The following is a 12,631-nucleotide window of genomic DNA, read 5'->3' on the forward strand; positions in this document are numbered from 1 at the left end:
CAAAAAAAAAAAAAAAATTAAAAATGTCAATAATATTTAACATTGAGTAAATATAAAATGTAATAAATAATCGGCTCTTAGAATCAGGTAGTGAAGTCTAATAAGAGTGATGAAGATGTCTGATTGGAAGAACTAATTATTGGTGAAGTTGTTACTGCCTGATGGGTTTAGAGGGACATTCACACAGGTGGGTGACCTAGCATGGGCTCCAGAGCATGATAAACGTGAGAATGTTGTCATTGGACACGTGTCAATGCAGTTGTGTCGATGAATCTGAGCACAGGATGCCAGAGTCTGAGTCAGGTGAGAATGGCATGCACACTGATGGGAAGCAGCCTGGCGTGGGGTTTTGAAGCCCTAGTTGGGTGAAGGAGAGGAGGACAATGTTTCTGTGTGGAAAATCCAAGCCAAGGATGAGAAGGCAGCTCCCTTGCATAGGGATGCTGTCTGTTGTGGGTTGTAAGAGCCTGATTAGGGTGAGAAGGGTGTCTAAGCTGGGAGGAGGGTGATATGATGTAGAGTGTCAGGTGGAATGAGGAGAGTGCCACTGTGGAGTCCAAGCCTGGAATAGGGTATTAGAGCTCAATCAAGGTGATGGCCTGGTGGAGAGCCTAAAAGGAAAGGCCAACCTGATTGAATTGGAGGGAGCATACACAAGGGACAATAGCCTAGCACAGGATGTTAGACCACCAACAGAGTTAGCAGGGCCTCCACATGTGGCTATTGTACAGTGGAGAGTGTTGGACCAGATGGGGGTGAGGAGAGCACCACATGGGGTACTACGCTACATGTAAAAGTTCACAGGGGAGAACAGGGTATCCACACTAGGACAGTGATGAGTTCATTCAGGCAGTTGACTCATATACGTAAATATATTAAAGATGGTTGAAGTCAGGTTTCTCACCGGGAAGAGAGTTACAAATAAGAAAAGGGAGAAAATGAAAATAAACACTATGGAATTGGATTGGAATGGTAATGTAAGTGTGAAATTATGGTTTTCAGTATGTATGAATAGATACAAAAATAATACAGATGTAAAGGTGTGTGTGTACAAACATGATTATGTGTTTTCTAACTGTCCACAGAGAGTGACTGGAGCAGGAATATCTCTAACAAGGCGTGTAGGCAATACCAGATCTTGTTTTTCAAGTACAATTCTCCATTTTCTGCTTAAAGGAACCAGACCTCCTTGGATCAATTGCAAATTGCAAGCCTAGGAAACAGAAAGTTAAAGGTGAACCAGGATCACCTTACTGTGCCAGTAAATAAGAAAGTGGTAAAAAATTATGGGAAAATATTGAAAGGGCACAGGGGCCAGCCTGAAAGAGCTCTCCTTGCCAAAAACTAGGGCAATTTGAGGATTAGTATAAATAACGACAGCATGGAATTATAACCCAGCAAATAGCCATTAGTCTGTGTTGATATAACACACTGATGACAAAGTGAGACTTTGAAGCATCCATCCAAGAGTCAAACAGAACCTTGTCAAATATTAACAGAAAATATTAATTTGGCCATGGTTGCTATATTCCAAATAGACAGGGGTAGTTCAAAATTTAAAATAGATTAATGCCATTTACCACATGTATAGATCAATATAGAAAACAATATAAATGTGACTGTTAACAGCAGATTTGATAAAATGCAAGATTTACTTTTTTAATGAAAATAATTCTCAATATAAAAGTGTAAATAGTTAACTCATATAAACCAAAGTGAGACGAGCTTCCTAACTGGTCTCTTCCATCTAGCCTTGAATGGTCACCCTGCCTCTGCTGGCAATTTCTATTTTTCACATAAGCTAACATTATTTATTTAAAATGTAAATCAAATCAGTTTTTCATTTTCTTAACCTCTTGTAGATGCTCATGAACTCTACGTGAAAATGAAACGATAAAATATAAAACTGTCAAACATTTGGCCGAAAACAGGAGGTTATCTTCAATGATGTTTGAGTAAGGAAGGATTTCATGAACATGACCAAAAACTCATTAAGTCATGCTTGATTGCTCACAAGGATTCAGCCTCTGAAACTAGGCAAGGGAGCCTCCTGATGGTCCTGGAGACTGTGCACAGTGGTCTCCACAGTCACCATGTGGAGATCAGAGTTTCCAGCCATACCTCGGAGTTTTCTGACATGCCCCTGAATTTTCCTGGAGAATGAATTGTAATAGCACGTTTTCACTGTCTTACTATTCAGGAATTTCCTTCTCTCTTGTTTCTCAGCAGAATGCAAGCATGGCTGTTAATAACTTTGTAGAAAATGCCTCTTTCTCAATTAAAACAATGATTCTCTTAGATCACCTGCCCTTTGCTTGTGTAAAGCCTTCAAAGGTTTGTATCCCTGGGTGATTAATGAGAGGAAAGAAAAGAATAAAAAAAGAACAACATAAAGCTATTCATTCCAGTTAAAGTAAAAGTTGGAGTTTAAAATACAGTAAATAAAGCTTAAATTCTGTCAGTTATGTTGATAATATCACAGAAGCAAAAATAAAGGTAATGGAAAGGAAGGGCATATTGTAAAACATATGGACAGAAAAAGAGACATGTACAGAGTAAAACAGTCATGTGGGTCACTTAATAGGTTATTAGGCTGAAAACCATGTAGCATTTTTGCAACTTTAAATGGAAATTAATTTGCTTAAGTGGATAGAATTCAATGAATTCTTATCCCTGAACTTTTGTTTCACACAAAGTTGCAATGTGGAATTATTTTAATTGATATTCAGAATATTATAAACTTAAAGATTCAATTGTTTAAAGTGATAAAACATTATTTTCTGTATAATTTGCAAAGGGATTTCACTGGCATCTCATTAAATCCTCCTACCAACCTAAGGTAGGCAGAAATTTTAATCATCATTCTGAGATATGAAAATTTAGTTTCAGCAACTCAACTTGGATTACTATCCTTATAATAATCCTTACGTCTATATTATCATTATTTAACCTGTTGGCAATTGTTTTTCTTTTATATGACTTCATAGTGTTTGTTACATGAAAGGGTCTTAATACGAAAATTGACATGCACCCTGATGAATCAGATTAATTCAATCTAACACACCTTGACCATAAAATAAGCCCATCTTATCATGACATATTTTTCCTTCCTGGTATTAAGCTTCAAGTCTAATTATATCTGTCTTAAAGTACTTGGATCCATTTATTTTAAATGAATCATCTGACAAAAAAGTACTTAGAGAAAGACTAGGAAGATGAAACAATAATTGGAATTAGAAGTAAATATAAGGGAAGGAAGAGGACGTTCTAATTTCTTAGAGGAAATCTAAAAGAAAGTTGTAAAAAGAAATGAAGAGAGTATGAAAAAAAAAAGAATAAATAGGCTGGTCTGAAAGTAGTGAGTTACTTCAAATGACTATTCAAAAACATTAACAGACAGAATTTCTTGTCATACTCTCCTCCCTTCTCACTACCGCACTTGACTAGTCTTAAAAAAAAAAAAAAAGAATACTCAGTAGTATTAAATTTGCAAAAAAAAAAAAATCAAAGGAAGAGGAAGCTGGAACATGACATATATATTATTTAAGATCATGTGAAGAAGATAGGCAAGGGCCAAACAGCAAATGTTCACATAAGACATATTAAAGATTTTGGGTTGTAGCCACTTTATTGAGGCATACAATATGTTCCATTACCTGCACCCATTTAAAGTATACATTTCAAAGAGTTATGACAAGTATATATAAACCTGAACTTAAGGATTTTGAAATTAAAAGAGTAATGAGAAACTATCAGGGTTAGCAAATAAAGGTTAGTGGAGGCCTCTGAGAAATAAATTAGTGAGGTCTGAAAATAAGTAGGTTATAATCACCATGAATGTCTTCAAGAAACTTTCTTTAGAGTGCTTAATCATGATGTATGGCCTAATAGAACAAATACTTGAAATGATATCTGGCAATGTTTTCCAAGAGTTCTTTGTTGTTATCAAAAGCTATTTTTTTCTTTTTGCATTAGTTTTCATTATGACGGGTTTACACAAAGTCATTAAAAGGTAAATCTAAGCATACTTCTATTTATTTTAAAATTTTGTGGTACATAACAGTTGTACCTCAGTTATGAAGTATGTGAAGTAGTTTGATGCAAGTATACTATGTGTAATAATAAAGTCTGAGGAATTAGAATACCCATCACCTCAAACACTGCGAATTTCTTGTGTTGGGAACATTTCAAATCCACTCCTCTAGATTCTTTAAAATGTACAATCATTGTTAACTATACTTGCCGCATTGTGCTTTCACACACTAGATCTTATTCCTACTAACTACTTTTGTACCCATTAGCCAATCTCTATATGCCCCTCCCACTACCCTTCTGAGTCTCTCTAACCATCATTCTACTGTCTACCTCCATGAGATCAAGTTTTTTAGCTCCCATATAGGAGTGAATACATGTGATATTTGTCCTTCTGTGCCTGGCTTATTTCACTTAACATAATGTTCTCCAGTTCAACTCACTTTGTTGCAAATGACAAGATTTCATTTTTCAATATGATTCTGTGTATGTACCACATTTTCTTTATCCATTTATTCAGTTGATTCATATCTTGGCTATTGTAAATAGTGCTGCAATAAACATAGAAGTGCAGGTATCTCATTGATATACTCATTTCCTTCCTTTTTAATATATACTCAGTAGTGGGATTGCAGGATAACATTGTATTTATATTTTTGGCTCTTTGAGGAACCTCCATACTGCGTAATATCTACCATAGTATCTGTACAAATGTACATTTTCACCAGCAGGGCATGAGTGTTCATCTTTCTCTGCCTCCTCACCAGCGTGTCTTTTTTTTTTTTTTTTTTTTTGATAAAAGCTATTTTTCACTGTGTTGAGATAATATTTCATTGTGATTTTGATTTCTATTTCTTTGTTAATCAGTGAGGTTGAGCACATTTTCATATATCTGTTCCATATACCTATTTCATGTACTTTTCACTGTGTCTTCTTTTGAAAATATTCAGATCTTTTGCCTATTTTAAAATTGGGTTATTATATTTTTTCCTTTTCTTTGAGCTCCTTATATTTTCTGGTTATTAATCCCTTGACAGATGGTTATTTTGCAAGCATTTTCTCCTATTCTGTGGGGTCTCTGTTGTTTCCTTTGCTGTTCAGAAGCTTTTTAACTTGTAATCTGGTTTGTCTATTATGCTTTTGTTGCCTGTGCTTTTGGGGTATACTGATGAAATATTTGCCCAGATCAATTACCTGGAGAGCTTCCCCAATGTTTTTTTTTTAGTAGTTTCATAGTTTGAGGTCTTAGATTTAAATCTTTAATCCATTTTGACTTTTTTATATATGGCAAGAGACAAGTGTCTAGTTTCATTCTTTTGCTTATGGATATCCATTGTTCCTAGCACCATTTATTAAGGAGACTGTCCTTTCACCAATGTATGTTCTTGGAACCTGCATCAAAAATGAGTTCACTACAAAAACATGAATTTATTTCTGTGTTCTCTATTCTATCCCATTGGTTTATGTGTCTATTCCAGTGCCATGCTGTTTTGGTTACAATAGCTCTATAATATAACATGAAGTCAGGAAATGTGATTCCTCCAGTTTTGCTCTTTCTGCTCAAGAGAGCTTTGGCTATGTTGGGTCTTCTGTGATTTCATATAAATTTTAGAATTATTTTTCTATTTTTGAAATGTCATTGATATTTTGAGAGATTGCATTGAATGTGTAGATTGCTTTTGGTGGTATGTGCATTTTAACAATACTGATTATTCTAATACATTAACACACTTTCTATTTCTTGTGACTTCTTCAATTTCTTTCATCAGTGTTTTATAGTTTTCATTGTAGAGATATTTCACTTCTTAGGTTGACATTATTCCTAGATATTTTATTTCTAGCTATTTTAAATAAAATTACTTTCTTGATTTTTCAGATTGCTCACTGTTGGCATATAGAAATGTTATTTATTATTGTAAGTTGATTTTGTATTCTGGAACATTACTGAATTTAACAGTTCTAATTTTCAGTGAAAAATTTAGCTTTTTTCAAATATAAGATCATATTGTCTACAAAGAAAATAATTTTACTTCTTCCTTTCCAATTTGGATGCCCTTTATTTATTTCTCTCATGTAATTGTTTTAGTAAGGAATTCCAGTACAATGTTAAATAACAGTAGTGAAAGTGGGCATTCTTCCCTAGTTCCATATCTTAAAGTAAAGACTTTCAGTTTTTCCTCATTCAGCATTTTACTAGCTGTGAGAATATCAAATATAGTTTTTATTGCGTTGAGGTATGTTCTCTGTTTGGCAGGTTTTTTTTTATCATGAATGGATGCTGAATTTTATCAAGAGCTTCTTCAGTATCAATTGAAAGGATCATATGGTTTTGTTCTTCATTCTGCTGATATATGACACTGATTGATTTGCATGTGCTGAACCCTCCTTTCATTCCTGGGGTAAGTTCTACCAGGTCATAATGAGTGATCCTCTTAAGGTGTTGAATTCAGTTTTTTGAGAATTTTACATCAATTTTATCAGATGAAAACTATATTGACCTATAGTTTTATTTTTGTGATGTGTCTTTGTCTGGTTTTTGTATCTGGGTAATACTGGCTTCAGAGTGTTCTTGGAAGTATCTCTTTATAATCTTTTTTTGTAATAGGTTAAGTAGGATTGGTGTTAGTTTTTCTTTAATTAATTGCTAAAATTCAACAGTGAAGCCACTGGGTCCAGGGCTTATTTATGCTGAGAAACTTTTTTTATTACAGTTTCTATGTCATTATTTGTTATTGATATGTTTGGGTTTAGGATGTCTTTGGTTCAGTTTTGGTAGGTTGAATATGTCTGGGACTGTATTCATTTCTCCTCGGTATTCCAATTTATTGGCAGATAGTTGCTCATGGTAGTCTCTACTTATCCTTTGAATTTCTGCTGTATCAGTTGTAATGTCTTCTTCGTCTCTGATTTTACTTATCTAGGTCTTCTCTCCTTTTTTTCTTAATCTTGCTAAAGTTTTGTTGATTATGTTTATCTTTTAAAAAAATCAACTTTTCATTCAATTGATCTTTTGTATTTCTTAATTTCAATTTAATTTATTGCAACTCTGATTTGTATTATTTATTTCCTTCTACAAATTTTAGGTTTGATTTGCTTTTGCTTTTCTAGTTTTTAAAGATACATCATTAGGTTGTTTAAGTTTTTCTAATTTTTTAATGTAGGTGTTTATTGTTATACATTTCCCTCTTAATACCACTTTCACTATATCCTACAGGTTTTAGTGTGTTGTGTTTTCCTTTTGTTTCAAGACATTTTTAAATTTCTTTCTTAATTTCTTCATTGACTCACTGGTCATTTAGGAGCATACTAATTAATTTTTAGGTGTTTGTGTAGTTTCCATAGCTCTTCTTTTTATTGATTTCTAGTTTTATTCCACTGTAGTCAGAGAAGATATTTTATATAATTTCAATTATTTTGAATTTGTTAAGACTTGTTTTGGGACCTAACATATGGTCTATCCTTGGATATGATCCATGTACTGAGAAGAATAAATTCTGCAGTTGTTGAATAAAATCTTCTGGAAATATCTATTTAGGTCCATTTTGTCTGTAGTGAAAATTAAGTCTGATGTTTCTTTGTTGATTTTCTGTGTGGATGATTTGTTCGGTGTTGAAGATGAGGGGCTGAAGTCTCCAACTGTTATTGTTTTGGGATCTACTCCTGTCTAGTTTTAATACTTTTTGCTTTATGTATCTGTGTGTTGGTGTTGCATGCAGGTATATTTATAATTGTTACATCCTCTTGCGAAATCGATCTCTTTATCATTATATAATGACTTGGTCTCTTTTCATAGTTTTTGTTTTTACATCTATTTTATCCAAATAGATGACATGATAGTTTATGTTTATTTTATTCCTGCTCTGTTTTGGTTTATATAATAGAAAGTTTATATCTATTTTATTCCTGCTTTGTTATGGTTTATATAATAGATAGTTTATATCTATTTTATTCCTATTCTGTTTTGATTTGCATTTCCATGGGATATCCTTTTCTATTCTTTTGTTTTCAGTCTATATGTGTCTTTATAGGTGAAGTATGTTTCTTGTAGGCACTAGATCATTGGGTCTTATATTTTGATCCATTCAGTCACCCCATGTCTTTTGATTGGAGAGTTTAGTTCATTTGTATTCAATGTTATTAATGAAAAGTAAGAACTTATTACTTCCATTTTGTTATTTGTTTTCTAGTTGTTTTACGGTCCTCCCTCCCTTCCTTCCTTCCTTCCTTCCTCCTACCTTCCTGTCTTTCTACCTTCCTACCTGCCTTCCTTCTTCCTTTTTCTGAAAGTGATTTTCTCTGATGGTGTTATTTTTTTTTTCTGTTTTGAGACAGAGTCTTGTTCTGTCACACAGTCTGGAGTGCAGTGGTATAATCTCACCCCACTGCAACTTCTGCCTCCCAGGTTCAAGTGATTTTCCTGCCTTAGCCTCCCAAGTAGCTAGGACTGTAGATGCGTGCCACTACACCTGGCTAATTTTTTGTACTTTTAGCAGAGACAAGGTTTTACCATGTTGGCCGGGCTGGTCTCGAACTCTTGACCTCAAGTGAAGCACCCACCTTGGTCTCCCAAAGTGCTGAGATTAAAGGAATGAGCTACCGGGCCTGGCTTGGTGATATGTTTTAATTTTTTGCTTTATATTTCCTATGTGTCTGTTGTAGCTTTTTTGATTTGAAGTTACCATTCAATTTGCAAATAGCACCTTTTAATCTATTATTTTAAAATAATGAAAATGTAACTCTGATTGCAAAAACAAGAGAAAATGAACTAAAACTCTATAACACCCCATTTTTAAACATTTTGTTGTATCTATTTATATCTTATACTGTCTATGTCATAAAACATTGTCGTAGTTATTATTTTTGATAGGTTCATTTTTAATCTTCCTACTCGAGATGAATAATTTACACACCACTGTTGCAATGTTATAGTATTTTGTATTTGTCTGTGTACCCACTGTTACCAGTGAGTTTTGTACCTTCACATGATTTCTTATTGTGTGTTAATGTCATTTTCTTTGAAATTGAAGCAGCCTCTTCATCATTTCTTGTAGAACAGGTCTGATGTTTGCAAAATCTCCTAGCTTTTATGTATTTATTTATTTATTTTGGTCTTGGAAAGTCTTCATTTCTCCCTCATGCTTGAAGAATACTTTTGTTGAATACAATATTCTGGAATAAAAGAGATTTGTTTCACTTTCATTGCCTTAAATATATCATGCCACTCTCCCCTGGCCTGGAAGGTTTCCACCGAGAAATCTACTGCCAGATGTACTGGAGCTCCTCTGTATGTTATTTTCCCTTTGTCCTTTTACTTTTAGGTCCTTTCTTTATCCTTAAGCTTTGGGAATTTAATTATTAAATATCTTGAGGTATTATTTGTGTTAAATCTGCTTGATGTTCTATAAACTTCTTGTACCTGAATATTGAGAGATTTCTCTGGGCTTGGATAGCATTTATTATCTGTTTGAATAAACTTTCTGTGCCAATCTCTCTATCTACCTCCTCTTTAAGGCCACTGACTCTTAAATTTGCCCTTTTAAAGTTGTTTTCTAGATTCTAGGTGTGCTTCATTAATTTTTATTCTTTTGTCTTTTAACTCTTCCTGCTGTGTATTTTAAAAGAGCCTGTCTTCAACCTCTTTCTTCTGCTTGATCAGTTCTGCTAGTGAGAGACTTTAGTGAATTCTTCATTATGTCATTGCATTTTTCAGTTCTAGTATCTCTGCTTCATTCTTTTTAATTATTTTAATCTCTTCCTTCAGTTTCTCTTATAGAATTCTGAATTCCTTCTCTGTGTTAGCTACAATTTGAGCTTCCTCAAAACAACTATTTTAATTCTCTGTCTGAAAGGTCACACATCTCTGCAAATCTGAAATTAGTCACTGGTGGTTTATTTAGTTCATTTAGTGAGGTTATGTTTTCCCAGATGGTATTGATGCTTATGGATGTTCATCAGTGTCTGGTCATTGAAGACTTAGATATGTATCATAGTCTTCTCAGTCTGGGCTTGTTTGCACCTGTCTTTCTTGGGAAGCCTTTGCAAGTAGTCAAAGGGAATTGAGTGTTGTGATCTAAGTCTTTGGTCACTACAGTTCTATATGCATTACAGGACACCCCAAGCCCAGTAATGCTTTGACTCTTGCAGACTTGTAGTAATATGACTTTCATGTTCTTGCGTAAGAGCTGGGAGAATTCCCTGGATTACTAGGAAGAGTCTCTTGTTCTCTTCCCTTACATTTCCCCAAACAAAGTCTCTCTTTCCATGCTGAGCTGCCAGGAGCTGGAGGGAGAGTGACATAAACACTCCCATAGCCACCACTGCTGGGACTACGCTGGGTCACACCTGAAACCAGCACGATACTCACACAAGGCACGTGGTGACTATTTCCTAGATACTGCTGATGTTTATTCAAGGTCCAAGAGCTCTTCAGTCAGCAAGTTGTGAATCCTGCCAGGCATGAGACACTGTTCAGGTAAGTAGGGCCTTCTGAACCAGGAAGGATCTAGAAATTCCTCCACAGAATCCTGGAACTGGAGACCTTGGGAATCTGTTAGATGCTATATTTTATTGTGGCTAAGCAGGTACCTAAGTTGCCAGAAAGTACATTTTACTTCTCCTTCTCCTTTCCTCAAGGAGAAGGAATTTTTCCCTGTGACCATCACAGCTGGGAATGTGCTGGATCATACCTGAAGCTAGCATGGTACTGGGTCTTGCCCAAGCCTCATGGTTACTACTGCCTCGCTACCACTGGTTTATTCAGCGCCCAAGGGATTTTTGGTCAGCATGTGGTGAATTCTGCTAGAAATGGGTCCTTCCCTTCAGGGCAGTAGGTTCTCTCTGGCCCAGGGTGGGTCTAGAAATGTGTCACAGGAACTATGGCCCAGAATAGAAACTTCAGACCTCTGCTTGATGTTTTATCCTACTGTGGCTGAGTTGGTATCCAAGTTGCAGCACCAAGTCTTCTTTACTCTTCCTTCTTTTCCCAGAGCTGCCAGATATACTGCCTGGAGTTGGAGGAGGGATGATACAAGCACTGCTCCCTTGGCCACTCAAGCTAGTATCTCACTGGGTTGTGTCCACCACAAATCCACTGGCTTGGAGCCCAGCACAGCACCAGGTCTTGCCCAGTAGTTGCAGCCCCCTGGCTTAAAGCGCCCTGGGGTTCTATTTTGAGGCTTAACTAAACTAAGTAGGACTCCAGAGCACTTTAGGCCATGGTGGTGAGTCTAGCCAGAACTTAGTTTCTGACCGCTGGGATGGATGATTCCCGTCTGGCTAAGGCCAATTTAAATGTTCCCTCAATGGGCACCAACTGAATCTTCCCTGTGTTGCTTTCCACCATGACAGGGAAGCACTGAGTTCCCATATAAAGTTCCAGTTACTGGGCTTTCTCTACCCCAGGCATAGGAATACTTTGTCCACACCATACTGCCTCGCCAGAGGATGGGGGAGAGGTGTTGTACACAATTTAAGATGATCAAATTATCCTTCCTACACTATTCAGTGTCTTTTTCCTTGATATAATGTTAAAACCAGATACTGTGCTTACTCCCCTGATTTTTGGTTATTATAAAGTTGCGTCCTCATGTGGATGGTTGTTCAGCTTGATGTTCCTGTGCAGGGAATGTTCTCTGGGTGGGGCTCTAGTCAGCTATCTTGCTCCAACTACTCTTTGCCAGTGTTTTTTCAAAGCTTCACAAGTGAGTGGAGTGTCTGACTTACAAGTTCTTCATTATCTTAAAGGATCAATCAGACAAACGCACAAGTATTTATATAAAATATATTATTCACAGTGTTACACAAAAATGAGGAACTATCTTAATATTTAGCTAGAATTAAATGCCAAAGATATTTATTATTTTAAATACCATCTGGTACATCTGTAATGTGGAGTACTACGCAGTCACTAAAAGAAAAAGAAAGAGAAATACAATAACATAAATGTTTGTGTAGAATATTAGACTTAAAATACGTAATCAAACAGTATGAATTGTTTAATTTTCTAAAAGCTATGGATTTCATTTTAAATCTTTCTCAGAAGCATTCTGTTTAATGTGTAAATAAAAAACACATTAAACTGCAAACTTGTGGCGCAGCAAGATGGCCGAATAGGAACAGCTCCAGTCTCCAACTCCCGGCGCGAGCGACACAGAAGACCGGTGATTTCTGCATTTTCAACTCAGGTACTGGGGTCATCACACTGGGGAGTGCTGGACAATTGGTGCTGGTCAGCTGCTGTAGCCTGACCAGCGAGAGCTGAAGCAGGGCAAGGCATTGCCTCACCTGGGAAGCACAAGGGGGAAGGGAATCCCTTTTCCTAGCCAGGCAAACTGAGACACACAACACCAGAAAAATCGGGTAATTCCCACCCCAATACTGCGCTTTAAGCAAACGGGCACACCAGGAGATTATACCCACACCTGGCCGGGAGGGTCCCACGGCCACGGAGCCTCCCTCATTGCTAGCACAGCAGTCTGCGATCTAACCGCAAGGCAGCAGCAAGGCTGGGGGAGGGGCGACCGCCATTGCTGAGGCTTAAGTAGGTAAACAAAGCCACTGGGAAGCTCGAACTGGGTGGAGCTCACAGCAGCTCAAGGAA

This window comes from Rhinopithecus bieti, unplaced genomic scaffold (genome assembly GCF_001698545.2).
Source record: "Rhinopithecus bieti isolate Rb0 unplaced genomic scaffold, ASM169854v2 scaffold_19553, whole genome shotgun sequence".
Classification (NCBI taxonomy): domain Eukaryota; kingdom Metazoa; phylum Chordata; class Mammalia; order Primates; family Cercopithecidae; genus Rhinopithecus; species Rhinopithecus bieti.